The sequence below is a fragment of the Trachypithecus francoisi genome, unplaced genomic scaffold (assembly GCF_009764315.1).
Source record: "Trachypithecus francoisi isolate TF-2019V2 unplaced genomic scaffold, Tfra_2.0 Lachesis_group10, whole genome shotgun sequence".
Classification (NCBI taxonomy): domain Eukaryota; kingdom Metazoa; phylum Chordata; class Mammalia; order Primates; family Cercopithecidae; genus Trachypithecus; species Trachypithecus francoisi.
In genome coordinates, this window is record NW_022681455.1 from 22,962,687 (window position 1) to 22,988,102 (window position 25,416).

At 37.9% G+C, this 25,416-nt stretch overlaps 1 long non-coding RNA gene across 1 annotated transcript in view; it reads right to left on the minus strand.

Annotated features, from left to right (window-relative positions):
• Positions 1-261: 261 nt before the first annotated feature.
• The window catches only part of LOC117086796, a 72,582-nt gene continuing 47,427 nt past the window's right edge, over positions 262-25,416 (minus strand). Inside the window, exon 2 of the long non-coding RNA XR_004438580.1 lies at positions 262-1,342. This is a non-coding gene — a long non-coding RNA (uncharacterized LOC117086796). The remainder of the gene's footprint in view (positions 1,343-25,416) is intronic.

Genomic DNA, 25,416 nt, shown 5'->3' on the forward strand with positions numbered 1-25,416 from the left:
TAAGGCTGGTCTCAAATTCTCGACCTCAGGTGATCTGCCCACCTTGGCTTCCCAAAGTGCTGGGATTACAGGCGTGAGCCACTGCGCCCAGCCAGTAATGATGTTTTGTAAGGTAACATCTGAGTTGGGCATACATATAAAATTATAAAATACTTTTTTTAATCAAAGAATACATTCATGTATCATTGCTTTCCACTCTAACCAAAACTGTAACAATGCCCCAGAAGTCTCCAAAGAGGAGCACAGTGGAGTGATTCTTGAGGAGGTAAAATCAAGTCATTTATTTTTCAGAAGGATGGCAGATTTACCAATATGGAAGTTTCTGTCCCAAAATGTACATTCTTTTGTAGCACTTGTTCTAATATTTAAATTTTTCTATTGCTTGTAGTAAGTTAACTGTTGTCACCTAAGATTTGAAGAACTCACCTTCAGATATTTTGGTTTCTTCAACTAAAATTATGCCATGATACAGAACATTAGGTTTTCTCTTACATTCTTATGATTTTGAATTTATTTTAAGTTTCACTGATGGAAAAATGGAGAAGATTTGATGAAACAGCAAGTCCTTAAGAGTGGGAGCCAGAAGTTTAAGTTGTAACAGGTTTCGGATATGATTCAGAACTTAGAGGATAACGAACTGCAGAAAAATTCTTTGGAAGATAATGATTAGAGAAAAATTCTGGGTCAAAGGCAGCTATTTTGGAGCATAGTTATTCAGACTTCAAATTTGAAAAGAAGTCATTGTTTCACAGACCGAAAGGTGAGCCACTGGTATCTGTCATCAGCAAACAGGAAAAATGAAGAAGTACGTTTCTTCTATAGGTTGCAACACACAATACAAATATACCATTAGAATACCTAAAATGCAAGATGAATCGGTTCTGTGAATTGAAACTTTGATTTTGTTCTTGAGCCAGTACAGTTTACAGAGTTCTATGAGGAAGGACGTCTGTAAAATATCTTACAATATGTTGTCTCCTATTTTGAGAGAAAGGGAAAGTATCTTTGCACTGTGAATATACCCTTTGTGTTATTAACTGTGAGGGCATGACAAGGCTAAACAATTGCTTCTTTCTTCTGTCAAAGTTTCGTTTGCTTTGGTTAGTGCCATTGCTGGAGAGAATTAAACAAGTTTCCACGTTTTAGGCTTCTTGACATTTTTTGATGTTCCACGTAACTGCAACGGAATAACTCGATGAAACAAATCAAGGCAGCTGTGCTCTGATCCTTAGTTGCCTTCCAAGGATAAGATGACATATTTGATAAACACATTTCCTTTAACGCCAAGTTCTCCAGGTCAGGCAGGCATATCATATAGATGAAACTGATCTGAGCCTTTATCCTGAGGGAGAAGAGAGTTGGAGATGAAGGTAAACCAGGATCCCGGGTTTAACCCTGCAACACACCAGTCTCCTGAACTTGAGTAATTGTAAGTACTGCATCTGAGATTGGCTTTGCCCATGACTTTCCAAACATTGATATTTGGTGGGACCTGACCCTTAAATAATCCCAAGTCAGAGAAAAACAATTTTGTGGAATAGTTGCACAGAGCGTTTGCTCACTCAGTTCTGTTGCACAGGAGCCCAAGTGGTAGAGGGAGGAGAATGTGGATTCTGGAATTAGGAAGACTTGGGTTCAGTTTCACCTTCTACCATTTAACAACTGCTGAGGTTAGTTTCCTATACTCTTTGAGTCCCAGACCCTTATCTCTAAAATTGAGAATAATCATATCTACCTCACAGGATTGTTAAGAATGCTAATTGAGATTAAATATGTAAAGTACATGGCACAAAACGCTCGATAAATATTAGTACTATTTAATTTAGCCTAAGGGTCTTGCTAGGATTTTAGAGATGCTTTCCTGCCTCTTATTGGCTCTATTGTTTACATAATTATCTCTTTATTTTTCCTTTTCTCTAAAATTTTATTAATATTTCAGTAAATCTTTCTTATATTGAGAACAATTTCTTATATAAAGTGGAACATATCACTTATATAAAGTGAAACATACATTTCAGTAGCCATCTCATAGGCTAAAGAAACAAAGAAACAAAAAAGATAGATGTTTTCAAGCCTGTAATCCCAGCACTTTGGGAGGCCGAGACGGGCGGATCACGAGGTCAGGAGATCGAGACCATCCTGGCTAACACGGTGAAACCCCGTCTCTACTAAAAATACAAAAACTAGCCGGGCGAGGTGGCGGGCGCCTGTAGTCCCAGCTACTCGGGAGGCTGAGGCAGGAGAATGGCGGGAACCCGGGAGGCGGAGCTTGCAGTGAGCTGAGATCTGGCCACTGCACTCCAGTCGGGGCGACAGAGCGAGATTCCGCCTCAAAAAAAAAAAAAAAAAAAAAGATAGATGTTTTACATGTTTTTATTCTGTTGATGAGCCCCTGAGAAGATTGTTCCAGGTTTTGACACTGTCTCATCCAGGACCAAGATGGTTTTCTTCACTTTCCAACGCAATGATCTTTTAGTTTTAATATAAGTAAATCTAAGCATTGAAGTACAGCATTTCCAACATAATTATTTTTGTGCATTTAATATTTTAGCTCATGCAGAAAGGGGAGTTTCTGGAAAACCATGCCTAAAGTGACCATCTATTGTAATCCTTGGAGAGTGTAACAATAAAAATTGTGTTGAACATTTATGTAAAGCTTCTGGAAGGAGATGGGAAAGACATCCTTAACCAACCTAATAGAACTTTCACTTTTAAGGAACTGCAGTGCAGGTGATTAATTAGTAAAAATGGGCCCTGATACAAAGTCAGCTTAGGGTGCACTGGATACTGCAACAAAGGACTTTTATTGTCTCTTCTTGAGTAGGGAAACAGATTTCCCTAATCAAAGACCAGACTCTTTCTTAGCAGTAAGGGAAAGAAAGTAGGTAATACTTTTTGTTTGTTTTTCACTTCAGAAATGGAGAAAGCTCACCAAAGAAGAGAAAGGACATGCTTCACTCAGGTAGGCAATATTGCTTCTTTAACCCCAGATGCAGCTATAGGGATTTCCAAGTATATTAAGGGAAGAAGCCATTTGAGAATGAAGTTTATACTGCAGATACCTACGTCTTCCTACATACTCCGGACACTAGATTTGGGTTTGAATCGATTCTGTGGCTTTCTTTTACAAATTTCACTCCAGCTTAACATTGTCTCAACACTGTCCTCTCCCACTACCAGTAATTTCCACTTTAGTGGAAATTATGTGACTCTTCTTAAGAATAGCTGAGCCTCAAATTGGGTAACACCACCCCATAGTGTCATAGAACTGAGATCCCGTGACACCTACCAACCTATAGGTGTGCATCAGCTGCTGCAGCTTGTTACCTAATTGCTGCCTCTGGTCAATTAACAAAAATAACCTTCTTTCATGAAGCAACTTGTTGGCAAAGATTTGCTTCCTTAGTAAGTCTTTCCACCTCCGGTGTTATAGCAGAGAAGCCAAAACAGAGTTAATATTAAGATTGTCATCACTAAGTTCTCAGGGTTAAGTACGTACATCCGTTTTAAGTTATCTTTAAAACAATTTAAGGCAAATCCTCCCTTAAAAATCATGGTTTGAATTAAATTTCATGTCTCCCAGTCTGCAATCCATGATGAACAAGCTGAACTATAACCTTAAACAACAGAGAAATCCTTGGAATCAACATTTAATTAAAAAGGCCATTAGACGGTGCCTCACTGGAAACACAGAACATGCTTAAATGAATTTTTCAATATGTAGATAAATGTTTTACCATTAGGGTTTCTTAAAGGAAGTAAAAATTGGCAACTCATTAAGAGTGTACATAGGTACTATAAACAGACAACAAAGTGCCTCTGGCATGTTTCATGGTTTAGACATCAAAAGAAAAAGTCATAAAACCTACTTGCAGTAAAACAAAGTCCATTTTTCCCCCAACAAGGCTGGTATCTATTAGCTACCTCATATGTGGAGAAAGAAAAGTTACCAGTCCTTTAATCAGATATATCTGAAATGTTTTGGGAATAAATATGAAATAGCAAAGAGTGTATGTATTTGATGTTTTCTATTTTTTACACCATACTAATGAGAATGACCTTGGTAGTTTAAAACATTCATCCTCTCTGTTTCTAATAATACCTACAATCAGTTGTGTGTATTAAAAGCTTTGTTAATAATCTAAAGTGGTAGGTGACCTCAGCTATTTAGTTCTGTGGTTTAAAGCGTGACCAAAATTGTGTTTTTGTTTTCCCCATTTTATAGCTAAAAAGTATAATGTTAAAAATACTGACAAAAATGAGTTGTTGCTATAAATATGTGAATTGAATGGGAATTTTCTGGGCTTTGTGATTATGAACATTGCACACAGAAAAAAGCCAGTGCATCACACCAGAATGTCAATGGGGTAGGGTACTGAGCCAAAGGAAAGGGGCAAAGAGCCCACTTTGGTACACCTGGAGTAGATTACACACATGAGGTTGATCTTCCCCTCAAAGCCAAAAAGCTCTGGTAATGTGCTCTCCACAGTACATGATAGAGCAGGGTAAAGCTGGAAATTAATCACCCAGTGTTACCAAGGCAGTTCATTACATGCAATTGACAGCCTCCTCTCTGTATTTTTAAATGGCTAAGAATCAAGTAGTTGCACATCAAAATGTGATTTTTTTCTTGCTTCCTGGCACAGGACCCGTATCTGTCATCATTTCATGTCCTCAAAGGCCTGAGAGAAGCTGCCATCCTTGGGCAACAAAGGATGCCATGCAAAGCAGCTCAGAACTTGAGTTGTTTCAACAGATGCTGTTTTATGTTTTGCCAAAGAATGGCCCCTTTTATTTCTGTCATGAATGCAGTCTTTCTTTCAGTTTCTAAATGTTTTCCAGTATTAACCCTAATCCTTATCTATCATTCTTTTAGGATGATGGGCTGTCCCTTTTCCTTTGGAACCAGCATAACCTTCACCATGTCGATATGGATTGCAAAGAAATGGAAACTTGGTGCTGTTCACCTTACAGCTCCTGATGATTTCTTACAGTGGGGGAAAGGGAGATTGGACTTCAAGGTCAGAGTAGCTGAGCCAAGTTATTCCAATGTAAGAAAAAATGCTAACATTGAAAGGAACAATTTTACCCTGTAAAGATTCTCTGCCTAGGGTACTAGAAAAATCATAAAAGGGAGCTGGTGGAGGAAAGAACTAGAATAAACAAAGCAAGCTCAGAACAATTTATTCCTATGTTTGTTTATTGAAACAGAACCAGGAAGGACCGATGAAGGTCTGAATTAATGTAATTTATAAGAAGAAAGGCTCCCCTCCAAGGCAATGAAATGATCTCTTTCCAAATATGTAACCAGGAGTGGCTCCCCATAAACCCAGGGCATGTCAGGGCAAAGATGGTATTCCAGATCTTTACAGCCTCCCCAGTTTTTGCCTCAGAGAGAGTTCCTAATTAACCATTTAGGGATTCAGAATTGTTAATCAAAGTTGCTCTGATGAAATTTTGAGGGTTGTTCTTTTCTTGTCACAAGTTGAATTGTTTAAAAGTACTGCCTCAGAGATCTGATTTTCCGCATTACGCTAGCATTTTCTTACCTTAGGGCAGGCAAAGGGCTAGTCAAACTTTAAAATTGGAACTTCTTCCATTTTTTTTCCCTCAGAGCATTTGAAGTTTGTTTGTTTGGTCTGATTGTTTTGTGTCTGTTACAGTTCTTTATTTTGCTTTTCAAGTGCAAAGTTACTGTGCTGGTGTTGATAGAGGGGATACATAAAGGAGGGAAAAAACTTGCTCAAGGAAGTTCACAGAGTGGATACTCTATATCCAATAATAACAGTGAGGAAAGAAAGAATGCAGTTGAAGATATGAGGGGCAAAGTAATACAGAGATTTTCACAGATTTAGAAGATTGCTGCCCAGATCCTTCTGTTTCTCTCTTTTTGCTCCTAGTGAGAGTTAAAATAGCTAATATCTACATGCCCATTCTGCACAGAGGAGGGATATATGAAGAAAGCAAGAAACCACTAGCCTATGTGTAGGGTGATATGCCTTACAGCCATGCTCAGTTACTATTTTTGGTCGTGGGCCTAGAAATAACCATCTGGGCAATCAGACTTTTGCATTGACATGCAATGTTGGCTAAATCCACAGGCAGCTGGCTGAGTAGTATTTAAACTCAGTGCTGAGATAGGAGTAGGCCCTGACAGGTAGTAGTTAGGGGACACTCATCTATTCTACCCATGTCAACAGTAATGATACTGTAATTCTTTCCAAAATGTGGTCCTCTTTGCTATGTTTTGACAAGCTGGCCGTTATTCTAACTTTCTGTATTATTGGAAACACATAGGCTAGACATACACATATATGCATATGCATGTGTTTATGTGGCTGTATATAGTTATGGAAGAATCCATGAGAGTCAGTCTTCTATATTTATTAAGTATGTATACTATGCAAAGCACTTTATTGTGTGATATAGAAAAATATGGAAAAATTGTAAGCACACTAAGTCTAGGAGAGGTTGATTCACCTGTGTTCCAGAACCTCACTTTGTGTTTCTATTAAGTGACTTATTGGGATCAGGCAGTATCCAATATCATTTCTAGATCTTTAATTCTATGAGTTCATCATTTTGGATAGAAATTAAATATACGGTTAAAGTCACATGGACTCAATTAGTGGTTACAAGCATAAGCTTTGTTGTCAGATTCACTTTAAATATAAGTACAGCTTCTGCCACTTAAAAGTTCTATCACCCTGTGGCATTTATTAAATTGGGCTCTAGTATCCCCAACTATAAAATAGGAAATTGTCATTGTGATCTATCTCATAAGGTTGTTTTACAGATTGAATGTGATAAAGCATGTAAAGCATTTTTCAGAGATCGTGGTAAAGGACAATTATTACAAAAATGTTAGCGCTTTCATGCTATCATAATGGTAGTTGTGGAAGCATTGAAAACTGGGAAGAGTAAGTCAGCAGAACTCAATAAACTTGATTCCTTTGCACTGCCTTTTTTGTTGGAAAACTGTTAACTGGATAGATTTTTTTCCTCTCCTGGGGAAAAGTGAAGTTGTGAATTTCTTTGTGCAGTTCAGAAGTAAATAAGACGATCTCATGTATAAATCACTGAATTTATATTAGTTCTAATCATTCCCACAAATACATCCAGGCTTTACGTGAGGAAAACACATGCATTTATTGAATCAGTTTATTAGCAGTGAAGATATATGTGTGTGTATATGTGTATAAACACATAAAATCATTTTGGCATTTGTATGTTCATAGGAAACAGCCAGGAACTATGGAGAGATCAGAAGTCAGAAAATGCAGGTTTAAGCAGAGCTCTGATACTAACTTGCAGTGTCATTGTGGATAAGTTATTAATCTTTCTAATCTCAGTTTACTTCTTTGTGCAACTAGGGCTTTACCTATTAAATGGTCTCAGCTCTAACACTGCCCTGAAATCTCATGACTTTTTGTCAACAATAGCTCCATGAATGATAACCTAGGATAACTAGAATGAACTTCATTCTTGTATAGTTCAATGTTTCTCAGATTAGAATGGGAAATCTAAGAGTCCAGACAATCTCAGCTCAATCAGCAATCTGAAGACCTCCTGACCAAAAGTTGTCCTGTTCGTATGACCCTGTTCCCTCTACCCCCTGCAGCCAAAAAGCCAATAGACATTCATTGGGAACCAGCTATTTGTCAAGCACTGCGCTTGATGGTAAAAATTTAAGATGGAAAATACATTTTCTAATTAGGAAGACATGTAATATTTATATTGTTTTAAATACTAGGCAAGCACACAGAAAAACTACTAAATATTTCTGGTAAGGTCTGATAAATTGACACACAGGCTTCTTTGGAGATGCATCTTAAAAGATTTCAAAGAATTGATCTGGTGGATAAAGTAATGAGGAGACAGAGGAAGTTCTCATGCAAAGAAAAAACAAAACATTTGTAAAGATACAAAAGTGTGAGAAATCTTGATATGGTCAGAGAATAGAAATTACTGTGGATGTGAAATAAAGAGCATTGGTTAAGAGCCCAGATACCAAAGTCAGATGGTCTAGGTTCAAATACCAGCTCCATCACTTAGGTGCAAATGCTGGGCTAATTATTTGACTTCTCTGCTTTAGTTTCTTCATTTGCAATATGAGAATGATAAGGTATTGTAAGGATATACTTTTGAAACATACGCAGTCAATAGGAGCTATTTTTCTGAGTATCAAGTAGAGGGGGTGAGTGAGACAATAGAGCGAGGAGACCCTGAAGAGGTAGATTGTAATCTGATGACAGCCAGAGGCTGTCTTATGCCTTGTCAAAAAAGGTCTCCTAGATGTGCCGATGGGGATTTATGCTGGAGAGTCCAGTGGCCATATCAATGGCATTGTGGCAGGGAAAATTGGAAGAGTCTTTTCATAAGAAAATAAGAGTGGAGGAATAGTCCAATATTTTGCCTTAGGTAACCAGATGAATTGCAAACATTAACATCTGAGGCAACATCTGAAGAGGAAGTGCAAGATATTGGGAAATATTATAAATTCAGTTTCATTGCGTTTAGTGTCTGTGGGACATCAACTGGAGGTATTCAATGAATGTTTGGATATAGAGCAATGTCTCAGAAGAAAGTCTAGAATAGTGCTGTCCAATAGACACCTACTGTGACCCTCAAATGCAAATTATTTAGTCCACAAATGTAAACAGGTGATATTAATCTTAATTACATGTTTTATTTAAACACAATATATCTAAAATGTTATTTCATCTTGTAATCAATACGAAATTACTAAGATGTTTTCTTGCCAGGTCTTAAACTTGGTGTGTATTTTATACTCAGCACATCTCAAGCCATATGTCAGGTGCTTGGTAGCCATATGTGGCTTGAGGACTACCAAATGGGACGGTGCAGTTCCAGAACATGGTAATGGGGGGGATTTATACATTTAACAATGGTCAGTTGAAAAATTCCAGGCACTGTGCTAGGAGTGAGTATTCAGTGATGTGTAACACAGACACAGTTTCTCCTTCACTAAACTTTCAAGTTATTAGGGAACAGCAGTTCTGCTGGCCTTGATGTTCTTTCTGTGCAAATTAAATAACAGTGAAGTCACTGGGCAGAGTTGTCCCAAACCAGGGATCACAGAGCACACATGAGATTTCTATGCCTCTTTTTTTTGTTTGTTTGTTTGTTTTTCTGGAGATGGAGTCTCTCTCTGTTGTCCAGTCTGCAGTAGCATGATCTCGGCTCACTGCAACCTCCGCCTTCTGGTTCAATCGGTTCTGCTGCCTCAGCCTCCCAAGTAGCTGAGATTATAGGCACCCACCACCACGCCTGCCTAATTTTTGTATTTTTAGTAGAGATGGGGTTTCACCATGTTGGCCAGGCTGGCCTCGAACTCTTGACCTCGTGATCCACCCTCCTCAGCCTCCCAATGTGCTGCGATTACAGGCATGAACCACTGCACCTGATTGAGATTTCTATGCCTCTTTACCCTCTCTGCCCTGAAACTTTTTGTAGTACAAATTGTACAAAGTCATAAGTGGGGATGCCACAATTTACCCCATCAGGGAATGCAGACATTTACAAGTAATTAAAAGCAAATGAGAGTGTTATAAGGGAGGAACCTCATGTGAGGGGACTTGGTTGCTTAAAGATCAAGAATGTCTTGAAGTAATGACATCTAAGCTGGAAACTGAAGGATCACCAGGAATTAGACCAATGGGAATGTGGGTGGGTATTCCAGGCAGAAATTATGATACATTTGAAAGTACAGAGAGGGGAGGCCCTCAGGGAAAGTCATGGAGCTAAGAGAGATTTGGACCATGTGTGGAGAGGAAGGGAGGAAGGACATGCAGTTAGAAGGTCTAGGGGCTTCTCTGCAGGGTAGATTAAGGGAGCAAGGGACACACAGAGCCAGGGATACTAATGATGTCAGTAGAAAGCAAGAGATCTTGGAAGGAACCTGGGAAGGGTCAGTCAGAAATGCAGAATAAAAACCAGAAATGAGTAATGATATATAAGGCAACTAGTGAGAGGGAAACTCCACTTTTTGAAAAGGGCCAACAATGTGTCAACTACAGCAAGGAAGTCAAGGCTGAAAAGGCTAAAAAGTGGCTGTGGGATCAATTAATGAAGGCAGCGTTGAGGCCTTGGTAAGCACAGTTGTGAGAAGAGAGGTAGAAACCAAATCGTAGCAGTGGAAAAACAAATGGAGCTTGAAGAACAGAAGGTGTTTTAAAGAAAGCTGACTGTTGGGAAGTGAATGAAGGTGATGTTCCTACGAAAAGAGAAGTACCCTGCAGCATTGGTGAGAGTTGTTTGCTCTTTTATTTTTGTTTTTAGTTATGGGATACTAGCACATCTCTAAACTTCGTATTACCACAGTTTTGTCTCCAACTCTGTTACAGAAAACAGATACATCTGGTACTCTTTTTTTTCTTTTGAGACAGATACTCTTTTTTTTTTTTTTGAGCCAGAGTCTCACTCTGTCGCCCAGGCTGGAGTGCAGTGGTGTGATCTCGGCTCACTGCAGTCTTGACTTCTCAGGTTCAAGTGATTCTCATGCCTCAGCCTGGTACTATAGGTGTGTGCCAGCATGCCCAGCTGATTTTTTGTATTTTTTAGTAGAGACAGGGTTTCACCATGTTGGCCAGGCTGGTCTCGAGCTCCTGATCTCAGGTGATCCACCTGCCTTGGCCTCCCAAAGTACTGGGATTACAGGCGTGAGCCACCGCATGCCCTTCCCATCTGATACTCTTTAGAAATGGACACAAGAGTCAGAAGGTGTTATTGGATTCTCCTTGTTAACTTATTGCACAGCTTGAGGCCTTGTGATTGAATGGGTGTTGAATTTGTATACACAGGATTGAGTTGTCAAGGGACCATCAGAGGAAGAGCTTAGTAACCAGTCTCTCTTCCCTCCGTCCATCATTGTCCACCCAGGTATGAATGGAATCATTCATTTTTCACTGAACACTTACTTCATGCTGGGACCTAAGCAACAAAACTGTGGCAACAATGGACTTATTGATAATTTACTATGTACAGATGCTCTTCTCACCTTTTGACAGGTATTTTCTCACTTAATCTGTCTCAAATGTTCGTTGGACATATACTATTATTTCTTTGGCTGAGCAAGAAGAAAAATTGATAGAGATTAAAAATACCAACTAGAGGTGCATGGCTGCATCCATCAGGCCCACAAGCTCTAAAACATGCTCATAACCACCATGCTACCTACACAATAGGAATATATAATAAAACAGCAGATGTGCCTTAGTCCATTATCATTTCATGGTGGAATCTTAACCAACACTCTTCCCTTAAAATTGTTCCCAGATTAACTCCAACCATCCCAAGGCTCTGGTTTACCATGCCATTGTGCTTCCTTTTGATCATATATATTGTTTTTTGTTGGATATTACTATATAGTGTTTTTAGTTTTTCAAGTGGATATTCTGCTGAATGTTTATTATCCTTGTTTGCATACCTGGTGGACACAAGGCCTCTCTCAACTTTCTCTCTCTCTTTTTTTTTTTCATTAACATTCTCAGGTTTTAAAAAATCATTTAAATGGAAGGGTCACATGAAGTTAGCTTCTCAACTGATTTGGTCTTGTTTTTCTAAACATGGTTGGGTGGAGCGCCCTCTCTCCTGAATCCTTCTCTTTCCTTTTTCAGAGAACGTTGATTAGATGACCAAAAGTGCCCAGCCCTTTGCCAAGTCTGATAGAAAACAGGGAGAAGGTATCATCACAGTTTCACAGATGCCTGCATTCCAAAGGATCTCATCAGAGCATAAGAGCTCTTCCAGATAATTAGTAATTGGTCCTCACAGCACTCCTGGGAAGTACTGGGTATGCAGCAAAGCTACACAGAGCATAAATGAGCCTTTCCAGAGTGCAAGACAATTGCCTCCTCAGTGATGGGGACAATTATAGTGATCCACCTTTACAGGGGTGTCAATTATTCACAATCTAAAAGCCCTGAGAATTATGAACCTCACTAGGAATATGTATACACAGCACACTTGTATTGTACTTAATTGGCATTCTTCTTTCCCCTGCCCTGCTACCTGCAAATCACACCACAATGACACCCTTGGGTTTACCTTTGGTCCTGGTTATTGACATGGAGCCTGCCTCCTTGCATCAAAGATCTGCCTGGATCACACAAGAGGATAGAGGAAGAAACCTGTCAGGTGTTGATGTGCCCATGACAAGCAACCTAAATGGAATTCTGACAGGCCTTCCCAGCATTCTACATAAACATAATGAATCAACACAGAATGCACACTCAGTAAGCTACAAGTAAAGCAGAAAGCAATGTATGAGGATAAAGGGAAAAACAACAGATTGATCCAGCTCAGCAATAGGAATTGCAAAATTCACTCTGAATGGGTGCAGGGTGCAAGTGAAATATTCCAGAAAAGCTTCTGTTAACAATTGCCACCAATGACCCATTCACCTTTGGATTCTTTTTATTAGAGCCTTTTTTATCTCCTCCCTCTTTCCTATCCCCTACCTACCTTATTTTCATCTTTTTATGTGTAACTATCCTATCTCTCTGACAAACTGAAATTGTGAGCTTCAGGCAAGGAATATATCCCATATGTTACTTTGATTCAATTAAATTAGAAACACAGTCACAAAAACAAAACCACCATTTCTGCTTCACCATTCTTCACCTGTGGAATTGCTTATGAATTTCATTATTGGCACATTCGCCATTCAGTTCTTTCCATCTTCTTTGTTTCAACACTTCTTCTTTATTCAACTCTTCATTTCATGCAACAGCTATTATTGGACGTGTTCACACACAGACTAGGAAACTGTTTGTACAGAGAGAGTTGCAGGAGTAGCCTCAATAAAATAAATGGAAATAGCATTTCTGGATAAAAGAACTCTTCTACTAGATATTACCCACTGACTGTATCTAAATATCTGAGTTCCTTGAAGATTTCTGGGACAGGTCTGTGTGGAGGGGAGGCTGAGTATAAAGGAAGAGGGGAGGAAACTGAATGATCATCAGAGGCAGTGCCAGAAGTAAGGTGAAAATTAATAAATGAACTCTTCACAGAAATGTCTTTCAAAATGTAATTCTAAACCATTCTTTAGAACCTAATGTTCTTGGCCGGGTGCGGTGGCTCAAGCCTGTAATCCCAGCACTTTGGGAGGCCGAGGCGGGCGGATCACAAGGTCAGGAGATCAAGACCATCCTGGCTAACCCGGTGAAACCCCGTCTCTACTAAAAAATACAAAAAACTAGCCGGGCGAGGTGGCGGGCGCCTATAGTCCCAGCTACTCGGGAGGCTGAGGCAGGAGAATGGCATGAACCCGAAAGGCGGAGCTTGCAGTGAGCTGAGATCCAGCCACTGCACTCCAGTTTGGGCGACAGAGCAAGACTCCGTCTCAAAAAAAAAAAAAAAAAACACACACACACAAAAAAAAACCTAAGGTTCTTACTCAAAAACACCACTACCTAATACCTTCTCTCCCAAATGTATGCAGTGACATAATCTCAACCTGGAACCCTTTAGAGAGGAGTCACGCTAATACTGTTACCTCTATAATTTCCAGATGTGATGCAATAACTAATAACTAAAATAGATCATCCCTTAACCAAAGAAGAAAAGGCAGAAAGACAGAATCAGGTAAATTAGAGCTGATAGGTCTTGGGACAATTGCACAAACTCTTCAAACCTAAGTGATTAGAAAGGGTCCATGTTTTTCATTAGTCAAATGCTTGCCACATGATCGTAAACCTGACCTCTGGTTGATTGCCTGCATAAAGGATTCAATGACCAAGATGGAAGTTGTTATATTTGTCTTAGGAAAATAAGGAGTGAGCTCACACATTTTAATTTTAAAGCTGCATTGAATAAAAAACTCTGAAAACACAGAGCAAGTTATAAATTCAGGAAGAAATGATTTCCAGGACTCTTTCTAAACAGAATGCATTAAAGTAACTGGGAAATTGTCCATTGTAGAGCTAAACGAAGATGTTTCATTTCTCATCCCTTTCCATTAAGTGAGAAAATAGAGCACACCAACCAAAGAAATGAAAACTAACTCTCCTTAGCAAGCTTAAGGAACATTTTCCACAGCTCAGGTCATTGAGATCGAACGAGAGGAAATTTTGAGCATTCCACCCAGAGCTCATGGTGGGATCCACAGTGTGTGTGGATATAGACAGCATGCATTTGTGAGAAATCAGCCCCAGAATGTGCTTGTCAAAGCCAATTTTAAAATATTCCATCACACCGTTAGGAAACACCTCATTATGAGAAGGAACTCTGCTTTGGGGTGGTTGGTGTAAACAAAGGCAACGTTTTAACTTTATAGATTAGTGCATATCTGATATTTTGTATAATACTTTAAAGACTGGGTATCGTAGGAGATCTGAGAACATAGAAACCAAGAAACATATTAACTCCTGCAATGGAAATGAATAAAACATAAACTTAATAAGCACCAAGCTACAATATATTTTTGTGCCTGAATTATCCAATTGAGATATTTACATATATGAAAGTTACTGTCAGTTCTCCGTATCACTTTTGTGCTTATAAATCTGGTGAAAAAGGGACCCAGGGCATTAATATATTATTTATTCACTTATTTGCAGGATGTATCTAGCATATAGCCTTTAAATAGCTAACAGCATTGTGTCTGCACTTGCAATATTTAACATTAGGCCCTTGGTAACAAGCAAGTAAGTGGGGGATTGTTTTGACTTTTTCGAGTTTTGTGGCCATGTGGAGGGATAAAACAATTTGAATTTATTAGAATGAATGCCAATCAGAAAACCAAAAGAGTAAAGCATGACATGGTTCAAACATTTCTAATTAATATTCTGATGAATGATAATTCTGTGTCCCTAAAGATACTAAATTCATGTTAATATTGGATATAACAGCCCATTGAGACACTATCCTTGGGTAGAATTGACGCTGATCGCATTTCAAGGTAGGTTTATGGTCAGGTAACAAAATGTTTATGCACTCATACACAGCAAAAACAAAAAAATTCTACTTTCTTTTTTTTCTGATAAGAAGAAACTTCCCAGGACTTATCTTTAGCCCCTTGAGAGCTTCTGGTTGTTTTTCACATTTGCCTGTATTCACCTGTTCCCTCCATTGCTTCTCTGAATGATCTGTAAGTAAATACCTCAAAATTATTCACAGCTTGTAGTCTCAGCACTGTATTGCTATAGGATGTCATTCTGGGTTGAAGGGTGAGATTTTCGGGGCATAGGGGAATGAAACAAGGTGACCAATATCACATAGGCAGTTAGCAAGTGAAGGAACCCTCTCAGTTCCTTCCTTCTTGTGGTCATTAGGGAGTGAACATGGACTTGCTTTCAAGCAAGGCTTGTGCTGACATCCAACGTCTATTGAAGGACTTTGTGCATATTGTACAAGGCTGTTCAGGTTGGGATAGCTTCCTCCGGTTTAGGTGACCCTATATCCTACTGGAGTCTCTTCTCCAAAATGGGTGGGAAACAGAGTTTTGTTTTTTTGTTTTTTGTTTTTTCCCCCAAGTAAATAAGGGAAGAAATCCACTGTTCCAAAAGGAGAAGAGAATTCCTATTCCCACGTATTTCTTGCAGAGAGAAGCACATGTCCACTGGGCTGCCGAGCTCAGGTTCTCCATGAAAGGGAGCTGGGAGTTTGGGCCTTATCCTCAAAGAATAATTGAAAATAGTTGCACTCTGCCACCAGGTGATCTCACAGACCTCTCTATCATACGGTACCTCTGTGGATACGGCTCTTCAGAAACTGCCAGCACCTTGGAAAGACTTCAAACCACTTCTTTTCAGCAATGACCTGCGTTTACATGGTCTCTCTGTGACAGCAGCCAAGTGATCTGGCCCGGATTTTTGTTCCATGCCTGAACTCATTCATTGCTGATAAAGTTAAACCTATTCTGATTGCCTGTTTTTGCACCTTGTGCATTCCACAGGGAATTCCCCAAGTTCAGGATAGTTCTCACTCAGTACTGCACTATTTGTAAGTGCTACGTGGAATCCTGGTTACCACCACCAAGGGTTGTACATCTCTGCCCATTTTCCTGAAAATTGGTCCCCCAACTCATTTAGCCAGGTCATCTAGTTTTGTTCTGAGGTTAAATGTACTCAAAGTAGGAAGAGGTATTTTCTCTCTGTATTTATTAGATGAAAGTATTGTGGCCGAAGACATGTTCTGGGGACACGCTTTCCTGCTACTCCTTCCCCTTCCTGGTGCACGCCTGCCTGAAGCACACAGCACACTGTAACACGCCTGCCCTGAAGCACACAGCACACTGTAACACATCTGCTCTGAAGCACACAGCACACTGTAACACACCTGCTCTGAAGCACACAGCACACTGTAACACGCCTGCTCTGAAGCACACAGCACACTGTAACACGCCTGCCTGAAGCACACAGCACACTGTAACACGCCTGCCTGAAGCACACAGCACACTGTAACATGCCTGCCTGAAGCACACAGCACACTGTAACACGCCTGCCTGAAGCACACAGCACACTGTAACACGCCTGCCTGAAGCACACAGCACACTGTAACACTGCGATGTGTCGGAAGGAAGCTGTTATGAGGTGTGATAAGGCCTAGTTCCAATCCTGTATTTAACTCCCTGTTTGCCTTTAGGCAAATCTTTAAAATCTCTTTAAACTGCAGGTTCCTCATATCAAGCTCAAGGAGATGTCCAGTATACTGTGTGGGCAATATGCATAAGAATGTTTAAAAACATTTTAAAGCGCAAACTTGTACAAGCATAAAGTGATTTTTGACATAGAGTGGTATATGACAGTTATAGAACAGTCATTGTGTTTCATTTAGTCTGTCTTTCCTCCTCTTCTTTTTAATTCTGCTGGCTCATCCGTTTATTCAACTTGCTTGAATTAGTGACATCCAGCTATACATCAGGTATATGGCAAGTCCTGGGAATTGAAGATTAATAACACAGCTCTTTATTCTTCAATAGCATATAATCCCATCATGGAGACTTACCAAACCAGTGATTAGCCTATGAACACCCTGACAAGGACAGTTAAATGAGCTTTTAGCATCAGACAAGTCTTCCTGGATGAGTTGATATTTCAAATGAGGGTTGAGGGAAAGGATGCAGGAGATAACAAGTTGAGGAAGTAAGAAATTGCTCCATTAAAAGAGAATGGTGCATACAAATGCTCACGGATAACGTAGCATTAAGCATTTGGGAACCTAAATCAGTTGGCATTGCAGTAGCACAATGTATTAGAGAGACAGGGCCGGGAATGAGGCTAGAATGATGGTCAGGACCTTTGACCAGTGATATTAGAAATCTTGGTCTTTATCCAAGGCTTAAACAAACAATGACTTGTTTAAGGAGAGATCAAATCTGTGTCTCACATGTGTGCATACCTGTGAGTTGTGGGGACCAATTGCCATACAATATTTTTCATTTTGAGACGATCCATTTGTACTTTCTATTCTCAAATACATAAATTAACTGGTTGGGTGATATCCTTCAAGATGAATTAAGTTTTAATCCTTCATAAAAGGAGAGTAATTTGAATTTCTTAAAATTGGTAGGTGTTTCAGTGGCCTGGCTTGAATTAGTGATTTGACTAAAATCCAAATGTGAGGAAATAGAACTTCACACTCCCAAACCACAAGCACAATAGCCATTCGATTGGACTCATTAGGGCAGCTGTAGTCATTGTGTCATGGGAAAAATAGGTATGGTGACTAACTTAAATGACCATTCATACCATTTATTTTAAAAGAACGGAATTTGAAAAACATTTGTAGTGGTTCACTCAGTCATGAATAAAGACACATTAATTTTCACTTTACAAAATATTTAATTATCTTAAATAATTTCAAAATAAAGTGCAGCCATCATGATGAAAAATGGCCCTCCAAAAATAATGATGATTATGATTAGATATTAATCATGATAGAGATTATGCACCATCACATTACTTTGCTCAATATATTGACTCTGCTCTGTCAATTTCTAGGCTTTCCATATTTTTTGGCTATTCTAATGGTAAAAATTAATTTGTGGAAATTAATTTATATCTAAATGAAAGTAAACCAATTAACAATAGGAAGCTTTTAAGGGAAAGGTTTTTAATTATTGCCAGTGTTATTTTTAAAGGCTTGTGATTTCTATTAAATTTTTCCAATCCCTGTTTCTGTAATTTATTGGTGCTAAAGACAGTATTTTATTAACTCAGCGATGAAGATTCATTGTATGTTCTGTACTCACAAAAATTATTTGGTTTTCTTTCTCCTTTCCCTTCCCTTCCTCTTTTTCTGCCTTTTTCTTATTTTACTATTCATTACGTGTAATATTTTTTTCCCCCCATACAATCTTTGGCACTGATTTAGTCAAGCTTTTGGAAATCATTTCAAAGCTTCTTCTTGCTTATTTTTGGATACAGAGTTTCATCCCATGGGAATTAATTTCCTGACCTCTCCCAACTCTTAATAACTAACACACCCACTCTAACCAACATCTATCCAATTACAGTCTATTCATAATCTTGGAAATTAGTTGAGATTACTTAAAAATATTTGTCTACCATTAATGTAGGAATAGCAACTTAGGTTCATTTCCGGGTATTTCCTTTTTCAGGTCAAATTGAACAAGTTCTGCGCCTTATGCTCCAAGAGATCCACAATAAAGAATATCATAATTTTTCAAACCAGATGCCCACATAGAGGTACATCATGATTCTTCATTTGAAACCAGTACGCATGTAGTTATAAGAATCTTTTACTTCTTAGTAAAGCAATTAGTAGTAACATTAAATCCAAAGCCTTTTTGTTTTTGTTTTTTAATGACAAGCATTTTTACCATGCATTTCAAACTTTTTGGATGGAACTAGGCTCAGTGCTCTGCAATTTATATTTTAGCCTCTATAATGTTAGTGAGATATTAATATATGCATGAAGAGTTGTAGTGAATGTAATTACAGTGGCAAAATGATAAACACATAGCTATTTTGCCTGGTAATATTGTGTATTTAACAGGTTTATTTGTTCAACAGTTCTAACTTTAATTACATTTTGCCATTTGGGATTTTTCGACATACAACAATCATAGCTCTTCTCTGGCTATTAGTCTAAGAAGATTGCATTCATTATAAAAATAATCCATATTTGTTTATTTAATTTTTTTCTTAATGCTATGCAAGTGAACTAAGAAATGATAACTTTCTGTGCTGCTGGTATTATGTGACTCATTTGAATGCTAAACAAATCATTCCCCATTCCTACCTGTGGCAGGGAAAGATGCTCAACAGGGTTTTGGCCCCAGGACTGCTCAGTCTTAGGGACTGTGCTGTATACTCTCACACAAACTTGGAGCTAGTCCTCCAAACTTGGGTTCTAGATCACTCTGAAAAATACCAAAAATAAACAAGGACTAGGTACTGAAGCTAACAGATAGGTGCAGAGGGCCAGTCTCTGTAACAGCCAGGCTCAGCCCTTTTGTGCTGAACCACAGCCAAATAACCTCTGAAATTATTCCCTGCCATGGAGTGAACAGAAGACCTGGGTAAATCTCAAGAAGGTGAGAGTGTGAGCATGGGGTGAGCTCATGTTACATCAGTGAAGATTCCAGAAAGCATACTGATAGCTCTTTTGCAAAGTGACTCTTATATGATGTGTTCATTATGTTCATGCTTATGCAGAACACAATTAAGCTTTTAGTTCCAAAAGCCTTTTTCTGCTTTCCATGCCCAGATACTTATTCGGGAATCTACCTCTGCAGTAGTCTTTCAATGAAGCCAAATTATTCCTGCAGTGAATTATTTCGATAAAAGATTTTTTTCCAGGTTTGGCCAAAAGATACGTTCTATTTGGTTTACACAATGTTATTGTTGGAAGTATGAGTTACATGCAGTCAAATGCGCAGATCTGGTGTTTGACTTGATGAATTGTACTTATGTAGATACCCATGTAACGACCTGTCAGATCAAGAAGTAGAGTATTTCTGACTCCCCAGATGGCTCTCTCATATCTCTCTTCAGCACTCCCACATTCCACAGGATAACTTGTATAGAATTTTTTAATTTATAAAAGTAGATTTAAGATTAAAAAGATGGTGATGACTTTTGATAATATTGCAATCAATTTTAGTATTTTGACATCCAGGTGTTTAAGTACAACTCTTTATCCCTGATAAATAGAATTGCAAAACACATTTTAATGAAAGAGATAAAAGTTCTTCCTCATTCATTTGTTAAACATATATTGTAATATATAAAATGTGTTCAAGGCTAGAAATATAAAGATTAAAAACAACAACAATACACACTGCAGACTCTGGCCTGAAGAGGTTTGCATTTCGGTGCCCTCGGGCTATGATTTTAGCTATGGTTGCAAACATGCCTATGTGTATTTGTGCACATGCTACACATACACATACACACACACATGCACAGCTTCTATTTATTTTATTCTGTTTTTGCACATATGTAAAACTAAAATAAGATCAGATGATGTATTCATCATGTTGGATGAACCAGAGTGGCCTTAATAACTTTCTCCCCACCCAGGCTTGATGTTAAAAGCAGCCTATAAAAGCCACCAGATCAGCAAGCATGTTCTGAACCTGAGAGTTGTACTCTAGTTTCTTTAGTTTGCACCCTACTATCTTGGGACTGGAGTCTGCCTTTGTGCCTGCCTTTTTAGTCTGATGCTTCATTTGGACCGTCTTCTTGATTCTTGATAACACCTTTTCTTTGTACATTGTGTTTTTGTTCTCTCTTGGCCCATGCTCTGAAGCCCATGGCCATCCCCTCAGACAACTCTGGCTGCTGGCACCCCGTTGCGGATTGCACTTTTAACTGTTACTTAAACAAAAATAGAGTTTTGATGGCAGGCTTATGTTCTAAGTAACAAGATTCTCTTGGCATAAATACTCGCATTTACAATAATTTTTTTAGTTCTCTTGGTTCTTCCAGGAAATACAACATTTTCCTGGGGAATTATCTTTCCAAGGAAATTTCCTTGGAATTCTCTTAGAGAATTTATTTCTGATTTAACAAGTGGGCAAGTCTGATTCTCTTTTCTTGGATAGGCTTTCTTCATACCTTTGCATTACAGTGCCTTGTAGTGAAATTCCTGTTTGTAATAACATGGGCTTTTAATGTGACCAACAATTCCCAATTACTAAAACACACACACTCCCACACTCATATACTCATAATATCTTAATGTTTTATGCAGCTGTGGTTTATCCATGAATTATTATTGCAATGCTTAACCGGAGATAGAAACTTACCATGAATTTATCAAGTTTTCCTCTTCAGAAGTTTCACTTCAGTTTGAAAGAAAATGCAACCAATGAAACAATGAAACAATCGCTGCATGTCATAAATTATAGGTATCTGACATTCATTGCAAGGAAAGAAACAGTCAAATATCATAGGACTTATATTTATTTATGTCTATATTATCTACAGATATAGATAATATATATGTATATATTGACAGAGAAAGAAGAAGATGACTCTGGAGTGTTTAATCTACCATAGTTTGGTATTGTCTTTCTTGTTTGTGCCAATTTGAATTACTTGGTTCTGTTTTTTGGTTATCTGTAATTAGTGTGCTATTTAATTTACAGAATAGAGGAAACTGAAGCTTACTGTATGTACACAAAAGAATACTGTACCCATTCAATCATATAAAAATAGAGTTATCTCATGGAAAATTCATTTTTTTCTTGTTTTGGTACTTTTCCTGAAGTTTTAGAATATGTTCTACTTTTGTCTGTGACACAGATTGTGGATCTTTTGATACTCTGGAGGACACGCTGCAGTTGAGCCTGCAAACTGGTAACTGTCTTTTTGTTGGCACCCTGTCTTGGTCATTACCGACATCAAAGCACATTCTTCCTCCATCCTGATAGATACATAACATATGAGTTGCATCTTGCAGTGTATGAAATATACCATACTGATATCGACCTAAAAATAGACACATTAACCAGTGGAACAGGATAGAGAACCTAAAAACAAACCTGTGCATGTATGGTCGATTGATTCTCAACAAAGGTGCAAAAAACATACAATAAAAAAGGACAGTTTGTTTGATAAATGGTGTTGGAAAACTAGATATCCACAAGCAGAAAAATGAAATTGGATTCTTGTCTAACACCATATGCAAATATCAACACAAAACAAATTAAACACTTAAATGTAAGACCTGAACTGTAAAACTACTAAAAGAAAACAAAGAGGATATACTTTACTACATTCATCTGAGCAAAGATTTCTTAGATACGATCACAAAACCAAAGTCAACAAAGAAAAAAAACAGATCGGATTGCATCAACTAAACAGCTTCCGCAAAGCAAAGGAAACAATCGAGCTAAGAGATAGTTCATGGTTTGGGAGAAAATATATGCAAACCATATAAGGGACTAATACCCAAAACATATAAGGAACTCAATGGAATAGCAAGAAAACAAGTAATCCAATAAAAATTAGGTAAAGGACCTCAATAGACCCTTATCAAAAGAAGACATACGTGACTGCCAGATATATTAAAAAATGTTCATCATCACTAATCATCAAGAAAATACAAATTAATACCACAATGAGTTATCACTTCACACCTGTTAGAATGGCTGTCATCAAAAAGACAAAAGATAAGTGTTGGCGAGGGAGTGCCGACAAGGGAACCCTTATGCAATGTTGGTGGAAATGTTAATGCGGCCATTACGGAAAATGGTATGGAGACTCCTCAGAAAACTAAAAATATATCTATCATATGATCCTTCAATCCCACTACTGGTATATGGTCAAAGGAATTGCAATGCCTATTCCAAAGATACCTGCACTCTCATGTTATTGAAGCATTATTCGTGATGGGTAAGATATGGAAGCACTCTGTGTCCATCAAGGAACGAATGGATCAGGAAAATGTGGTATATATGCACAGTGAAATACTATATTCAGCCTTAAAAAAAGAGAAAATTCCTGTAATCCCAGCACTTTGGGAGGCCGAAGCAGGTGGATCATGACGTCAGGAGATTGAGAGCACCCTGGCTAACACAGTGAAACCCCGTCTCTACTAAAAATACCAAAAATTAGCCAGATATGGTGGCGGGTGCCTGTAGTCCCAGCTACTCGGGAGGCTGAGGCAGGAGAATGGCATAAACCTGGGAGCTGGAGCTTGCAGTGAGCCGAGATTGCGCCACTGCACTCCAGCCTGGGCGACGGAGTGAGAGACTGTCTCAAAAAAAAAAAAAAAAAAAAAAGGAAAATCCTCTAATTTTTAACAACATGGATAAACCTGGAGGACATTATGCTGAGTGAAATAAGCCAGGCACAGAAAGACAAATGCTGCATCATCTCATTTGTATGAGAAATCTAAAAACATTGAAATGATGTTACCAGAAGCTAGTGAAGGGGAGTGGTTGGGGAAAAGGTAGTTGTTGATCAGAGGTTACAAAGTTTCAGTTAGGAGGAATAAGCTTAAGAGATCTATCACATAGAATTGTGACTATAATAAATACTAATAGAGTTGTTAAAAGAGTACATTTTAAATGTTTCAATGCACACAAAAATGACAAGTATGTGAGGTGATAGATTTGTTAATTAGCCTGATTATAAACATATATCAAAAATCACATTGTACCTCATAAATATATAGTTATTATTTATCAACAAATAATAAAATTAAAAAAAAAACCAAAAAGAAAAAAATACCAGGCTAATCATTTGTTCATCTTAGCATTAAATTGGTGGATTTTTTTTTTTTTTTTTGAAAATAGGTATTTTCTGAGGAATCAGATCAGATAGAATTTGAAACATTAATGAAATAATTTAAAATAATTCTTTAGGAAAAATTAAGTTTTTGAGAAAAGCGCATTGTTGCTTAATTTTATCAAGTTGATTCACTGCCTTTGGTTTTGAGTTTTGTATTTTACAGAGCATAACAAGGAAGTCAGTATTCCCTTTGTGTGTTCTTAAAATCTTTTAGAAACTGAATGTTATTCTTTCATAAATGTATTTTGAATCTAGTCATTTCAAATTGCTATGAGGTATAGATAATAAACCCCTGGTTTCTGATGTTCTCTTCTATATAATTCAGTTGTTTGAGCAGCTATTTCTCATGTTTGCTTTACACATTTGTGACTTCTTTATTGGTTTCATTTTTTTCAACACTTTGGTACACCAGATTTTGTTACCTGAGAATAAGTTGAATTTTTCCCATATTTGCTAGAGTGAAATAAGAGTAAATTGCTGCAATATTCCCATTTCAAGATGTGTATGTCCTTATGTTTTTTCGGTGTGTTTAAGTATTTCCTTAAACATTTTAACCAGAGCTCTTTTTGGAGCATCCTTGGCATAGTGATATGTAAGAATCATTTTTCTTTTCAAGTTATACATAACAGTTTAAAATAATAAATATATATGTAAAATAAACATTTTTCTTCCAAAACAAAATTAGTAAGAGTGCACATGAGCAGAAATGAGAACGAAAGGAGCAAAGATACAATAATTCCACCTTAAATCATTTTCTGATATTATTAGAACTTTTTAAAAATGTAAAGCCGGCTAATCTGGCCTATTATATGCTACAATCTGTGAATTGCTATGAAAGCTGGCATTTAGTCCCCTGATTAGATACAGGGATAAAGACCAATGCAACCATGGTCCTACATAGACTACCAAGGACTACCATGGGCCACAGAACACTGAAGGAAAAATAGGTGAAGAAAGGCAGTGAAGAGATAGGTTCCCTACCTTGCACCCACTAAGAGTGCTCTTTGGACTTGTGGAAGAGAACAGCTCATACACATGCTGTGTGTAAATAACAAAAACATAAAACTGAAGAAAGGTCCTTGTATGCAGCCATTTTCCTGCGTCATCATTTTTCTGCTTTACACAGGCCAACACTTATAATGCGTATATTTCTGGGTGAAGCAGGCATAAAGAAAGACTACAATACAAATTCCATAAAAGGCTAGAGAGTGTATGAAATTCATCACCAATATTCACTACACAAAAATCTTTATTTTTGCGCCTAGATAATTTTTAGCATTTTAACTAAATACAGCTTAGCTCACACTAAGTGATTCTGCATGTCCTAGTTAAAATTAGGAACAACATGAAAACTAGTTAAGTGGGTTCCTACAAAACAGTGTAAAGAGAAAGTCCTCTCACTGATAACCAATGAATATATAAGCACAAAACCCATATTTGTACTATCAAAATTACAAATGATATTCAACAATCATTTTTGCTGGGTGACATTTCAATCATTGGCTAACTTCCAAATTTTAGTTTAAAGAAGGAGAAAGAGTTGTTTGGTCTAAAGAGGAGAGAGATTGTTTTATCAAAAGCCGAGTCATGCCTGTGAATGAAATGAGTAAATAAAATAAAATTTCTTGCTTCATTTGTGTGCTTTATGTAAGTTAATAATGAGAAACTGGCTATTCCCAGA